The 15,445-nt window shown below is 43.4% G+C and overlaps 1 protein-coding gene across 15 annotated transcripts in view; it reads right to left on the bottom strand.

The window, feature by feature from the left end:
* ABLIM1 (actin binding LIM protein 1) overlaps positions 1–15,445 on the bottom strand; it is a 343,354-nt gene that overhangs the window by 84,588 nt on the left and 243,321 nt on the right. The window contains exon 1 of one of the 15 annotated variants that reach the window (XM_059899464.1): positions 612–853. The exons of the other annotated variants lie outside the window; for them this stretch is intronic. The gene's annotated coding sequence lies outside the window, so the exon portion shown is untranslated. Of the gene's footprint in view, positions 1–611; positions 854–15,445 lie in introns of those variants that run through there. 15 annotated transcript variants of the gene reach the window in all.

The following is a 15,445-nucleotide window of genomic DNA, read 5'->3' as shown; positions in this document are numbered from 1 at the left end:
TCCTGCCCAAAGATGGTAAAGAGAGGGCACAGTCAGGCTCTCTCAACCTGTAGCTGTAAGAAAAAATGAATAATACACAAATGTTTTGCTTCCCCATATTCATTCATGGGAATCTTCTTAAAGGAAAAAATCCTCACATCTGTAGTAACAGATCAATTGAGTCAATTCCCCTAGCCCCTTTTACCATCAGACCCCCCAAATAGGATTCTTAAGTTCTTTCATCTCAAACATAAATTCCGCAGAGCTCTACAAGCACAGACAAAACAAAACAAAACAATCTGGAAACCACACTCTCCTTTCAATCTTGGGGGTAGCGGTCTGAAAAAACACTCTTTAAAAGGTCAATAAACTATTACTCAGTCAAATAACCTGCCTTTTTCTGCTCTTTACTACTAGACGCATGAAAAAAAACCTCCGTAGTTCATTTTGCATCATAAGAAAAGCAAAAAGTTTAAGTAAAATGTCCTTCAGGCCAAAGCCAGTGGCTTCTGTCGCCAGCATCCAGCATACCACGTCTGGAGGACCCTGGGGGTCTCCCATGTCGCCAAAGAAGCGGGGAATTTCACGTCTGCTCTGCAAAGCCAAGGACACCTCCAGCAACGTCGCTTTACCTTAATCCAGGGCTCCTTTTCTTCTGCTTCGGTTCCTGGTTTTGCTGAGCAGGGAACTCTGGGCTTCAAACTCACAACACTGCAAAGAGGCTTGTAAACGCCAGACCTCAGCCCGACAGACTGGGGCTCCCTGCCCGCCTGGGGGACGCGAGCGGGGCTCCTCTCGGAAGCAGAGCTAACGAAATGCGCGTCTCTCCAGAGACACACACCGGAAAAGAGAACAGACTGGGGCAGGCGTTCCCACCCTCCCTCTCCCCACTGCATTTACTAGTTAAACACACCGGCAACCACTAACGGGCCAGTCCATGTTTCTGAAAAAGGAGGGGGGTATGTTTTCTTTTTTTTTTAACTGCAGGTGAGGAAAGTACCATTTCTTCACATTCACCCACGCTTGTCTGCACCATTAATCTGACAGTGATTGTCCCTGGGGCAGAGGCTTGCATTGAAACCAGCGTCTTATGCTTTTTACTTTCTTTCTTCGATTTGAGATGACGGAAAGGTACACGACTGAGCATAGAGATCAAATAGCCTCCTCTCCTAAGTCACTGCACTGGAGGCACACCTTATGGCATCCTTTCTGTAGGTGTAATAAAACACAGTGCAACTTGATTTTGGTTTCCACTCGTTATTCAGAATTTTCATATTTCAGAATGTTTGTATTGAGATAAATGTGATCCCCCCAAAACTTCACTTATGAAGCTTCCATGTTTCATACTGTTGGTACATTTTGTATTGTGTCCTTTTACCGCACCCAAAAAATTACTAGTTACCTACATTCCAGGCACTTTACACACCTTACCTCACGTCCACTAAACTGTCCTGCAGAAATCCCAGATGAACCCGCCACAGAAGGCAAAGCCACAGGCTCTGCATACTTATGAACAAACAGACGGAGCCAGAAACCTTCTACCATGCTGCTAGCACAGCCCCTTTTATGTAGCCCTCCCTTAGGACTAGGGCAAGATTCTGTTACGATTCCTGTCATTTTTAACAAGACTAAAGCGATTTAGGGAAATTTTTCATGGAGATTATTTGCTCGTAAAGATCAGCTAATAAAAAGACCTTTTGTGTGTGTGTGTAATCTCTCTAGGTTGGTTTGGAAGCAATCCCAAACATTGCCGAAGAAATGTAAGGATTTTAGCAATAAAACAGTGCTTCTAAAATGAAGAGGAAGCTACTGGGTTACACATTACAATAATTACAGGGGGTTAGCTAAATTTCTAGTGCACTATCCTTCTCAGGAGTCAAAAGCCCCCATGAATGTGCTTTCACCACACCCTTTTAGGGTCAGTTTCTCTAAGTGTGATCTGTAGCCCCCTGGCCCTACCAGAATCCCCCAGAGCAGGGTGGCATGTTAACATGCAGATTCCTGGCCCCAGCCTGGTCCCCTAGAACCTCTGGGTGAGGTCTGGTAATCTATACTTTAAATGAGATATCCAGGTGATCCTAGAACTTCGCCTCTTGTTTGGGACATTAGTAGGCAGTCCACTGTTTGTCAGAGGAGTGAAAGTGTCCCTCCTTACAAAGGAAAAAGGGAAATTCAACCATGCTCCCAGGCACAGGGCTAGAAGTACTGAAGCATAAGAACTGGGATCACTAACCCCCAGACTTCATCATCCTCTTCTACTCTCCCATATCTGGACTTATCAGCTCCTCTTTCAAATCTTATTTCTGTAACCACCTCTATATCTTCTAGGATGGAGAGAAAGATGATGGTTCATCTTTAAATTTACCAAGCAGATTTCCAAATGAAAAGAGCCCCAAATCACCACCGGACAGAGTCAAGAGTTTCAAGAGACCTGCCTAGCTGGGCAGCCCTTAGCGAGCAATAACGAGATGCCTTTCCTGTCGACCTGCCTTCTCTACATTCATGTGGATGTGATTATGGGAAAGAAAGTGAAGAATAAAGAATCAAAGGATGGGCTTAGGGATCTGTTTGAGGTGATGAAAATGTTCTAAAATTGGATTGTGATGATGGTTGTACAACTCTGTAAATTTACTAAGGATTATTAAATCACACAGTTAACCAGGGTGAACTGCAAGGTATGTAAATAAAGATGTTACTAATCAAAGGGGCAGGTGGTTAACATCTGTTCCAAAGGGACTCAGTCTATATCAAGGAGCTGATACTGGAGCTTTCACAGTCCGTAGAAGCTAAGAGGCCTCTTCATCATCATCCTAGATACTGAGAAAGGCCCCATCTAGGCAAATGTGCTGGGCATTATACAGAACAATTTAACAGAAAGCACAAATCCTCCAGGAGTTTATACTTAACAGACCACACTCAGGTGGATGTGATAACAGACATTAACAGACAAGAAAAAGACATGTGGGCATTTATTTCCCATGTGAGGGAAAGGAACCAGTAATCAGTAGGGTGGTGAGGAATTTATGCCCAAAGAGTATGTGAAGGCCATGACAAAAATTCATAATGGGAAAAACAATCATTCATCAACAAATCTTTATTTAGCAGCTGCTAGATGCCTTGTAAAAAGTACTGTAAAAGAAAATACTTGCTGGAACAATGATAGATTGAATTTATGGGCATGTGGATGTCTAAAGTTAAGTGATTTAAGAAAATTTCAAAAGAAAGCATCAACATGACTATTAACTTGTACATCTGAAATAAGCACATATTTAACTACATCAGAGAGTAAATTGGTGGGGGTGAGCCTGACTCCTTCATTCACGTAGGAAGTTATGAGCTCATTCAATGTACTGGGCTTTTACAAAATCTTTTTCTTCATTTATAAAGGAAGAAAATGGAAAAAACATTCTTGAAGCATTGTATGTCAGGCACTGTCCCAGATGACTCATTTATAATCCGATTTAAGCCTTTAAAAGGTAAAGATTATCCATATTTTACAATGAGGCTGCTGAGGCTCAGAGAGTTTAAGCAACTTGCTACCCATTGCTCAGCTCTAAGTGTAGGCACTATAATCAAATCCTGGTGTGTCTGGCTGTGTCAGTTCTTTCTACTAACCACTCTTCCCTCTCCCACCCTACCTAAGGCCACTTTAAGCTCCAAAACTCCTGATTCTGTCTATGTTTCCAAGATGCCTGCCTGCAGCTTTGAGTTTTGCTGCAGGGCCATGAAAATAGATGGTTTATAAACAGTTTTCATTTGCAAGGCCACTCCAAAGTGTCCTTTAGGGAAAGGGATTACTGAACCAGTTCATTTTCTCTGGGCTGGATGAGCACCAGCCCTGACCGTCACTCCTCCTGGCAAACTCTAGGCAGGTCCATCTGCTGGAATTGGCATTACATCCCTCACAAGGTGGGAAGCCGTGAGGTGCAGGAAGCAAGCACGTTCAGGTGGAAAACAAAAGAGGAGGAAGCCTGTTCCTAGTAGGATATGTAGCAGGGCAGCATCGCTGCCTGAGGCCAAGGGGACCAAATGCACCCATCTCCCCTGGAGCAGTCATCACCTCCTGGGCCTCGTGGAAAATTTCACATCCTGGACTTCCCTGGTGGTACAGTGGTTAAGAATCCGCCTGCCAATGCAGGGGACATGGGTTCAAGCCCTGGTCCAGGAAGATCCCACATGCCGCGGAGCAACTAAGCCCGTGCACCACAACTACTGAGCCTGTGCTCTAGAGCCCGCGAGCCACAACTACTGAGCCCGTGTGCCACAACTACTGAAGCCCGCACGCCTAGAGCCTGTGCTCCACAACAAGAGAAGCCACCGCGATGAGAAGCCCGCGCACCACGACAAAGAGTAGCCCCCGCTCGCTGCAACTAGAGAAAGCCTACGTGCATCAGCGAAGACCCAATGCAGCCAAAAATAAATAACTAAAATAAATAAAAAAGAGCAGAAGAGTAAAGACACCAAAAAAAAAAAAAAAAAAAAATTTCACATCCTCACCTAGAGAAAGTTGTGCCCAGAATAGAAGTTGTCCTGGTGACCTGCGGATGGTGCCACGTTTCAATGTCTACCCCCAAGTTGAACATTTGCTACAAGGGGCTAAGTGGACCAAAACATAAGGACAAAATACAGCCGAGGTAGCTCGAGACACCACCTTTTGTCTCAGCTGTCAGGAACCCAGAAGCTAGAGAAGATTCCTTGAGACCAAAGGGTTGCCCTAATGCCCACTGGAGATACAACCCAGATTTCAGGAGAAAGGCTGGATCTGGGTGTAGAGAGCCCTTGGCCTCTCTCACCATCCACCAGATGGGCAGATCCAAGAGGGTGGCAGGCGTTTTCTAATAGGGATGAACTTTCAGATGGAGAAATGGATCCAGGTCAACCCACAAACGCCAATTTACCTCATAATTAAATTAAAATTATGATAGTCAGCAATGGAAAATATATTTTTCTTAATTTTTAAAGTTTACAACCTACTTACAAAAATGATTTGAAGTGGAAAACAGCACATTATACGCATGCAATTAAACCAAACAGTAAAATGAAAACCAAAGAAACAGACAAGGTAGGAAAAAAGTGACCTAAGACGTCAGTCACAAGAGCAAATGGAGACAAATTTCTCACTCTCACCTGCCTGTACCTACCCATTCCTCAAGATCCAAAGCTGACTTCTAAGAATTGACAAGAATCTCTTTTAAACCCCAGGGCATTTATTGTGTGTGCCTCTTACTTGGCCCTCACACAACTGTGGGCCCCCAGTTATCTTTTGTGTACTGAGATACACTGTCAAAGATTGAAGTCTTTTTCTGCTCCATCAAGAAATGGTCATGACAATTACCTTGAAATAGGTCACCTCTGCAGGGCAGGTGAGGCACCTTGGAATTGATCCCTTAGAAGAAGGGGTATAATCATCCCTTTTTGGGTTATAGTGGTGAAGGAGACATGAACAGAGCCAGGGGTGGGAGCAGGTGGGGAACAGGAGGAAGGGAAAGGATGGATGCTTTGGGTCCATGAGAATGCAGACACATGACCTTCTGAGGCTCACAAAGTGTTGGGTCCTGGAGAGGAGAAAGGACAGCTGAGGGGTCATCACTTCTGTGCTCAGAACAGTGGCCAGACCAGAGACCCATCCCTTCCCTGTACTTGTTGGTCACGTGTCTTCGCAGGCTGCCTCTCGGCTGTTGGGTCCTAGCTATTTCCAAAGTTCAATACCATCACTGAGAATCACCCTCAGACTGAAGATGCTGCAATAGCTTTGGGTACTCACGAGCCCTGGGCGTCCCCGGGACACTACAGGGGGTGTAATTTTGGACTCGGACACCCTATTACTTTTAGAAATGCACGCCTCATCTATCTGAGAACAAGTCCTAAATCTCACACCTTCTTCTGTGGCCCCCAGTGCTGGGCCATCAGCACATGCTCAGTACCTCTTGCTGATTTCTCTGGAAGAGTCACATTACCCCACTTGGTTCGGCTGTCACCCCACTGCCACGTTGCACCAGCAAGAAGCTAAGCTCTCTGAAGTGAAATAACACTGAAAAACAGAACATCTTTTTTAACTCAAAATACAGTCTTTTCAAAATGTCATTTCCAGAGAAGAAAGCCCTTCCATTTGTGCTGGCAGAAATGGGTGCTTTTTAAAAATAAATATCGAATCTTTACTGCCTGTGAACAGTCTTCTGCTACCCTGGCAACACATTTCCTCTTATCATTAATGTAGGACAAAGTGGATAATTTTGGGTGAATCAGATAGATTTTCCTCCAATCATTTATTATGTCAATGTGCTTCTTATGCTCTACTGGGTCAATTCCTGATCTATTAATGATGGAAGGGACAAATATTAGCACTAAGTTATTCTTTGCAAATAAGACGTTGCAACCAACACATCATAAACCATACGTTGAATTTAAACTTCAGTTGGCTTTCCCTCACTGGGGAGATTATATGTTAATCAAGTCACACACTATGATCAGGGGCATGGTTCTGTGTGATGGCAACCTGTGACCATGTGAGGGAATAAAACTTTAAATGCCCACAAAGGAAAGAAGGTGGTACACGATCTGGCATTAAGACATTTATTGACTTAATCCCCATTCTTGTCTGTTACCCACTTTCTTATACCTAATAAGTTAAGCTATCATAGACCAGAAGAAGGAAGAAGAGAGGGAGAGAGAGGAGTGGACTAACCTAGCTACTAATTAGGCCAAAGATTTTTATGTCTTTATTTTTCAAATCCTGCAGCCCTATGAGGTAGCAATCAGTATCCTCATTTTACAGATAAGGAAACCGAGAAATACAGGATCCCAAACCTCTCTATCACCTTGTATTGAATATCTCTCTGCATAGATGGATAGATGTATGCGTATATGTATGTGTATCTATCTACCTACTACCTATCTACCTACCTACACTGAGATATAATCCACATGCCATAAAATTCACCCTTCTAAAAAAAGTGTACCATTCAGTAGTTTTTAGTATATTCACAGACTTGTGCAACCATCACCACTATCTAATTCAAGAACATTTCATCACCCCCAAAAGAAACTCCATACCCATTAACAGTCATTTCCCTCACCCCCCAGACACGGGCAACCACTAATAGACTTTCTGTCTCTACAGATTTGCCTGTTGTAGGAATCATATAATAGGTGGTCTTTTGTGACTAGCTTCTTTCACTTAGCATAATATATTCAAGGTTCATCCATGCTGTAGCAGGTATCAGGGACTTATTCCTTTTTACTGCTGAATAATATTCCATTGTATGGATAGTGTACATCTTGCTTAACTCATATTTAAGATGAGGCCATTTTTGTAGTTTATCGTTAAGCTATATTTTAAATGAGGAAAGGTGACCGGTGTCCCTATAATGGAATTGCCTCCCAGGCTCTTCTTGACTCTCCATTGAGCTCTGGGGAGTCCTAGACCAGAGCTTGGTGAAGAAAGCAAGCTCCCTCACTTGAGACAGCACCATCCATCAACAGTATTCTCCACGGGCCATGCCAGGTGCCCTGTGGAGCCTCCAGCTGAGTAAAGGAGACAAGGGAGAATGAGGCATGACGGTGTGGAAATAATACAACAGACTCTATGAGCAGGGTCCCTGACCTTTGGTGACATTTTACATGGGTAAAAAGGAAACCAAACAAGCAGCAAATGTTTACTGTCCTGAAAATAGATATAACAGGGCCACTAATGAGACACTTTCCCCATTTCACCAGGAATGGTAAATTTTGGTCCTTCTGTAAGTTATTTTGGGAGGCAAATTAATTACTTGTTTTCTGCAATGATTACTGCCAGATGGATCGTGAAGCAGCATGTGTGTAGGTGTGTGTTCCTATCTTCTGAGAACTGAGAGACCTGGCTTCTAATTGGGTTCTGTTACCAATCAGCCCCCAGGTCTCTGGCGCTCAGCAGCTTCATCTGTAGATGGAGGTCAGTAGGAACTGCTTTCATCACTTTACAGGCCTGTTGTGAGGATTAAATATTTATGAGATCATTTGTAAATGTGAAATATATCATACAAAAGCAGGCTATTGTGGTGGTTCACTGTCCACCGGGGCAGAGACCATCTCAACCAAGACTACAAATATTACTTGATTCTTTTCCTTTCCCTGATCCTCAAAAATATTTGGGTCCACAATTAAGGGGAAGGAGGCATGAATTCCTGGGAGTGCAGTGAGAATGAGAATGAAATTAGTTTTCTGCATGAACACAGCTTGTTAGTCTTGCTTGCATTTATATGACATACATAGAACAAGAAAGGGGGGACTTCACCATTCAGTCTGTCTTTGCAAATTACATCTTCGATGGTGACAAAAAGATTATCTGCCATGCAAGTGCCCTGGGACAGCCTATGTTTCCTCTCACTAGGTAACAGTTTAGCCCAGAACAAGATCTACTCATTGCTTGTGGCTGTTACTGCAGAACATGCTTAAAATACCTACAGCAAAAGGAAGGAAGGGGACAAGGGCCTCCAATTTATAATGTGAATTAGTTTCGCAGGAACATCATAAACATTTGTCCTTGGGCTTTATGAAAAAGGAGTTTTAATCAAAAAGTAAAAAAAAGTAAAAACAAAACAAGGTAAAACAAAACAAAGCCATCGGTTTTAATCCTTTGGAGAATCAAGGGAAAGGATTTGCTGACTCATGTTGTGATTCCATTTCCTACACTGCAGGGGTAGAGCAGGAGGGGTCTAAAGCCAGTCTAAGTCCTGTCTTTTCATCCAAGGCTTCCAAGTTAACAGATAAAGACAGGACGGTGTTGCCATAGGTATGAATGGAATGGCACTAAGGGGGCTGGAGGATTGGCCCTGGGCCACATTTGAGGGTCTCTCTCTTACATGGCGAGGCATTCAAATTCTGACAGACCCTGTCATACATTCTTCCCAGGAGAGCACAAGTGGCACAGTAAACACCAAACCACAGAAAGGCGTGGGCTACCAGCCATTCTGGAAAGACAGGAGGATTGATTTCCTGGGTGTGGCGACCTGAGGAAGAAGGCCAGGGAAAGACTAGGAGCCCAGCCCTCCGCTGGGAGGAATGCAGACACACCACGGGCCTTTGTCTCTGGGGCCAGAGCACACAGCAGGCTGGGCACACAGCCGGCCAGGTGCCTGCTGAGGGTGGCAATGTCTGCAGAGCCAGACAACCCTAAGAGCACTGGTCTTGAAGGAACCCGGGAGCGCTCGGTAAACACTGAGCTCCCTGGGGGAAGGGGGTTGTGCAAGAGAACAGACTAAGAGAAGTCAAGTCCAGCCTCGGTCTGCAGATGGAACAGCCCAGGACAGGGAAGGGGGCAGACATGGGACGGTCCCTTTTCCTTTACCCTCCAGACTTCTGTGTCTAGTTTGACATTGGCTTTTTTTTTTTTTTTCTGTACTGCATTCATTTTGCAACTATTTTGTTGCTGCTTTCTTTCTTGGGAAAGTTGGCAGGTAACAACCTGAACCCAGGAAAGGGAGTTTGTTGGAGTCAGAGATCTCCTAGGACCATTCACCAAAGATGGAAGGAAATTCATACCAAAGGGATGTCCCCAACGTCTATTGACATCTGTGCCCTAAGTCTGAAGTCTCATGTCATGTCCTGTTACCACTAAGCTGCTAAAGCAGAAGGGAGCTGGGTGGGGGAAGGGAAGGGAAGTAAGGACCAGGAGGAGGAAGGTTGCTTCAGAGACGTTTAGAGGTGGAGATGGAGATAGAAGACTATCGGCACACTCCAGTGTCTCACACGAATCTGCTTCTGGACTTCTTAGTTAGGAGGCAGGTTGTAAACATCTTCAGAATGCTCCTGAATTTCTAGGTTAATTAGCATAAGCTCTAAAATATGTGCCACTTATAGCAAGCCACTTGCTATAAGTGGCACATATTTTAGAGCTCTAAAATATGTGCCACTTATAGCAAAATATAAGTTATAAGTTTTTACAAAACTGAAAGCAAGCTAATGAAAAATAAAACTACAGTCTGAGTGTATGCCACATGCTGAGTGTTACAGGCCAGTTTCCAGAAAATCTCTCCAGAAAAAAAAGAACTGCTGGCTCTGACCACTTAGATCTAAGACATGAGAATTACAGAACTCAGATCCTTAGAACCAAAGTAACTTTAGGAGTCAAGTGGTCCAAGTCTTGGATTTACATATATATATATATATATATATATATATATTTTTTTTTTTTAAAGGGACTGGGGCATACACCTTAGCTGGAGGATTCAGTTACCTTTCTTTTTTTTTAATTTATTTTTGGCTGTGTTGGGTCTTCGTTTCTGTGCGAGGGCTTTCTCTAGTTGTGGCAAGCGGGGCCCACTCTTCATCGCGGTGCGCAGGCCTCTCACTATCGCGGCCTCTCTTGTTGCGGAGCACAGGCTCCAGACGCGCAGGCTCAGTAGTTGTGGCTCACGGGCCCAGTTGCTCCGTGGCATGTGGGATCTTCCCAAACCAGGGTTCGAACCCGTGTCCCCTGCATTGGCAGGCGGATTCTCAACCACTGCACCACCAGGGAAGCCCTACATATATATTTTTAATGCTTGTATTTAAAGAAAAAACTGAGGCTCAAAGAAATTGAGTGAGCTGCCCAAGGTCACATAGCTGTGATTTCCAGATCCAAGAGTAAATCCCTGATTTCCTATCCCCTGGAGCCCTTTTCATTAAAACACATGAAGGCTCTCCTCCCCACTCCCTCAAGCCAATGTAATGGGTAGGGCTTATGATATTAAGGAATAACGGAGAGAGAAGTTTAGAACAGGGTAGAGTTTCAGAGGTTACATGCCACTCCTTTTACCTGTGAAATGAAGATAGTCTCAAAGAGGCTAAACGATCTGTCCAAAATCACTCAGGAATTAGTGACATAGCTGAGCCTGGAGCTTCTTGATCATCGTCCAGGGACCCTCCTCCTTCTCAAATCTCCCTCCAGTGTCTGCTGGTATCTCAGGTAAAACCACACCCAGAGAAGTGGCCTTAGGACACCTCCGATGCTTAGCGAGGGTTCAATTAAAACCACACCAGAAAAAAACTGAAACCATTTCCACTAAGATCAGGAACAAGACAAGGTTGCCCACTCTCACCACTATTATTCAACATAGTTTTGGAAGTGTTAGCCACAGCAATCAGAGAAGAAAAAGAAATAAAAGGAATCCAAATCGGAAAAGAAGAAGTAAAGCTGTCACTGTTTGCAGATGACATGATACTATACATAGAGAATCCTAAAGATGCTACCAGAAAACTCCTAGAGCTAATCAATGAATTTGGTAAAGTAGCAGGATACAAAATTAATGCACAGAAATCTCTTGCATTTCTATACACTAATGACGAAAAATCTGAAAGAGAAATTAAGAAAACACTCCCGTTTACCATTGCAACAAAAAGAATAGCATATCTAGGAATAAACCTACCTAAGGAGACAAAAGACCTGTATGCAGAAAATTATAAGACACTGATGAAAGAAATTAAAGATGATACAAATAGATGGAGAGATATACCATGTTCTTGGATTGGAAGAATCAACATTGTGAAAATGACTCTACTACCCAAAGCAATCTACAGATTCAATGCAATCCCTATCAAACTACCACTGGCATTTTTCACAGAACTAGAACAAAAAATTTCACAATTTGTATGGAAACACAAAAGGCCCCGAATAGCCAAAGCAATCTTGAGAACGAAAAATGGAGCTGGGGGAATCAGGCTCCCTGACTTCAGACTATATTACAAAGCTACAGTAATCAAGACAGTTTGGTACTGGCACAAAAACAGAAATATAGATCAATGGAACAGGATAGAAAGCCCAGAGATAAACCCACGCACATATGGTCACCTTATCTTTGATAAAGGAGGCAACCATATACAGTGGAGAAAAGACAGCCTCTTCAATAAGTGGTGCTGGGAAAATTGGACAGATACATGTAAAAGTATGAAATTAGAACACTCCCTGACACCATGCACAAAAATAAACTCAAAATGGATTAAAGACCTAAATGTAAGGCCAGATACCATCAAACTCTCAGAGGAAAACATAGGCAGAACACTCTATGACATACATCACAGCAAGATTCTTTTTGACTCAGCTCCTAGAGAAATGGAAATAAGAACACAAATAAACAAATGGGACCTAATGAAACTTAAAAACTTTTGCACAGCAAAGGAAACCATAAACAAGACCAAAAGACAACCATCAGAATGGGAGAAAATATTTGCAAATGAAGCAACTGACAAAGGATTAATCTCCAAGATTTACAAGCAGCTCATGCAGCTCAAAAACAAAAAAACGAACAACCCAATCCAAAAATGGGCAGAAGACCTAAATAGACATTTCTCCAAAGAAGATATACAGATTGCCAACAGACACATGAAAGAATGCTCAACATCATTAATCATTAGAGAAATGCAAATCAAAACTACAATGAGATATCATCTCACACCGGTCAGAATGGCCATCATCAAAAAATCTAGAAACAATAAATGCTGGAGAGGGTGTGGAGGAAAGGGAACCCTCTTGCACTGTTGGTGGGAATGGAAATTGATACAGCCACTATGGAGAACAGTATGGAGGTTCCTTAAAAAACTACAAATAGAACTACCATACGACCCAGCAATCCCACTACTGGGCATATACCCTGAGAAAACCATAGTTCAAAAAGAGTCATGTACCAAAATGTTCATTGCAGCTCTATTTACAATAGCCAGGACATGGAAGCAACCTAAATGTCCATCGACAGATGAATGGATAAAGAAGATGTGGCACATATATACAATGGAATATTACTCAGCCATAAAAAGAAATGAAATGGAGGTATTTGTAATGAGGTGGATGGAGTTAGAGTCTGTCATACAGAGTGAAGTAAGTCAGAAAGAGAAAAACAAATACAGTATGCTAACACATATATATGGAATCTAAGGAAAAAAAAAAAAAAAAAAGGCCATGAAGAACCTAGTGGCAAGACGGGAATAAACACACAGACCTACTAGAGAATGGACTTGAGGATATGGGGAGGGGGAGGGGTGAGTTGTGACAGGGTGAGAGAGTGTCATGGACATATATACACTACCAAATGTAAAATAGCTAGCTCGGTGCTTTGTGACCACCTAGAGGGGTGGGATGGGGAGGGTGGGAGGGAGGGAGACGCAAGAGGGAAGAGATATGGGAACATATGTATATGTATAACTGATTCACTTTGTTATAAAGCAGAAACTAAGACACCATTGTAAAGCAATTATACTTCAATAAAGATGTTTAAAAATAAATAAATAAATAAATAAAACCTGTTGAGATTAAAAAAAAAAAAAAAAACCACACCAGAGCTCCAGCCTTCACCAGGATGATACTTGTGTAATTTCCCAGGTTTACTGGACTGGTGGCCCCCCCCCCCAAAGATATATCCACATCAAATCTCTGGAACCTGTGAATGTTTGGAGAAAGGGTCTTTACAGATGTAATTAAGCTAAGGATCTTGAGAGGAGGGAATCATCCTGAATGATCCGGGTGGACCTCAAATCCAATGACAAGTGACCTTCTAAAAGAAAGGCAGAGGGAGGTTTGACACAGAGAGGAGAGGACACAGAGTTGAAGGCTCTGTGGAGATGGAGACAGGGATGAGGGTTATGTAGCCACAGCCACTAGGAGCTGGAGAGGCAAGGAAGGACCCTCCCCTAGCCTTTGGAGGGAGCACAGCCCCTGCCGACACTTCAGTTTGGGACTTCTGGCCTCCAGAACTGTGAGACAATAAGTTTCTGCGGTTTTAAGCCACCACTGTTACAAAAGACACAGGGAACTAATAATACATTTATAATCTCTATGGATAAAATCAATCAGAAACATAACCAAAAAAATCAAAGATCACAGAATGGATAGGCAAACTGTGGTACATCCATACAATGGAATATTATTCAGCCTGAAAAAGGAAGGAAATACGGTCACATGCTACAACATGGATGAACCTCAAGGACATTATACTAAGTGAAATAAGCCCATCAGTGGAAAACACAAATACTGTATGATTCCACCTATATGAGACACTCAGGGTGGTCATATTCATAGAGACAGAAAGTAGAGTGGTCACTGCCAAGGGCTGTGGGGAGAGGGGAATGGGGAGTTACTGTTTAATAAGTACAGATTTCAAAGTCATAAAGAGTTATGGAGATGGATGGTGGTGATGGTTGCACAACATTATGAATCTATGTAATACACTGAACTGTACACTTAAAAATGGTTAAGATGGTACATTTTATGTTATGTGGATTTTACCATAATGTTAAAAACAGGAAAAAAAAAAACACCCCAAAAAGCAAGGATTACAGTATTTACAACAAATCCAGAATCATCATGCTTTACCTACAGTGGGTCAGAGAATAAAAGGCAGAGGGAGGAGGGCAGAGTTTTGTGCTGGGAACCCAGCCAGGCTGACTCACGAGCTGTCACATGTCAGCTGTTCACTGTGCAGCACATTTTTCTAGATCACACACCCATCTGAGGGGGATGGCACGCCCACTGGGTGGGTCTTGAATCTGCCCAGAACCCCGCTGCAACCTGCTCCCAAAAGCCCCACCTCTGCCCCACCTCTGCCCCACCTCTGTGTGGAAAGCGTCCCAGGCTTCGTCCTCATCAATGGCCCTCACGGAGGCCTGAAGCCAATTGGGTGAGGGGCCCTCACAGCCCCTGCACACACTGGAATACTCGGGCCTCCAGGGAGAAACCAGAGTAAGCAGATGTGTCTTCAGAACAGCATGTGTCTTCAAAACAGCATCTAGTTTTACTGTAGAGATTCCTTCCTACAGCTGTTGAACTAAATCTGAAGATAATCAACACCCCTCACAAGTCCTTTTGCCTCCCTAACTATTCTCAGGGGACATAGTCCCACATTTGGCCTGAGGAGATAGCTGCTTCCATCCACGCTGTCTACAAATGTGGTGCTCAAGCTGGGGGCTGCGTTCACTGTCTTCCCGCCTCTCTTGCTATAGTTCTGGTGTTTTAGTTATTTGTTTATTATTGAATTAGAATCGACAGACAATATTCTATTAGTTTTAGGAGTACAACATAGTGATTCGGTATTTTTACACATGGTTCATCACAGTAAGTCTACACTCCATCTTGTTTTAAAATGAAATTTCCTAATTGCTTCCAACTCTACAGGTTTATTTCAGACCTGTGCAGCAGATCAAACTTGGGAAGCCAAGGAAATGCTGTAAGGCCCCACTCAGGGCTCCTCACTCTGTGGAGGGACGAGGGGCACATTCAGAGGACAGGCGAGGACTACTGTACTTTGTGTCTTGGGATGAGACTGCTGGATTTTAAGCTACCCTCTGGATGGGTCACATGCATCTTCTCCAATAGCTTTCCTAGGGATGTGCATCACCCTGGGCCCCAAACCCAGCCTTGAAGTATCCTTGGGCTGGCAATAAAAGCCTTATTGGAAAGGCCATGGAAACTCCTCCTCGACCCCCGGCTGTGTGTGTGTGTGGTGGTGGGCATCTACTTCTC

Source organism: Balaenoptera ricei, chromosome 16 (genome assembly GCF_028023285.1).
Source record: "Balaenoptera ricei isolate mBalRic1 chromosome 16, mBalRic1.hap2, whole genome shotgun sequence".
NCBI classification, from domain to species: domain Eukaryota; kingdom Metazoa; phylum Chordata; class Mammalia; order Artiodactyla; family Balaenopteridae; genus Balaenoptera; species Balaenoptera ricei.
This window is presented reverse-complemented; position numbering and strand designations above follow the sequence as displayed.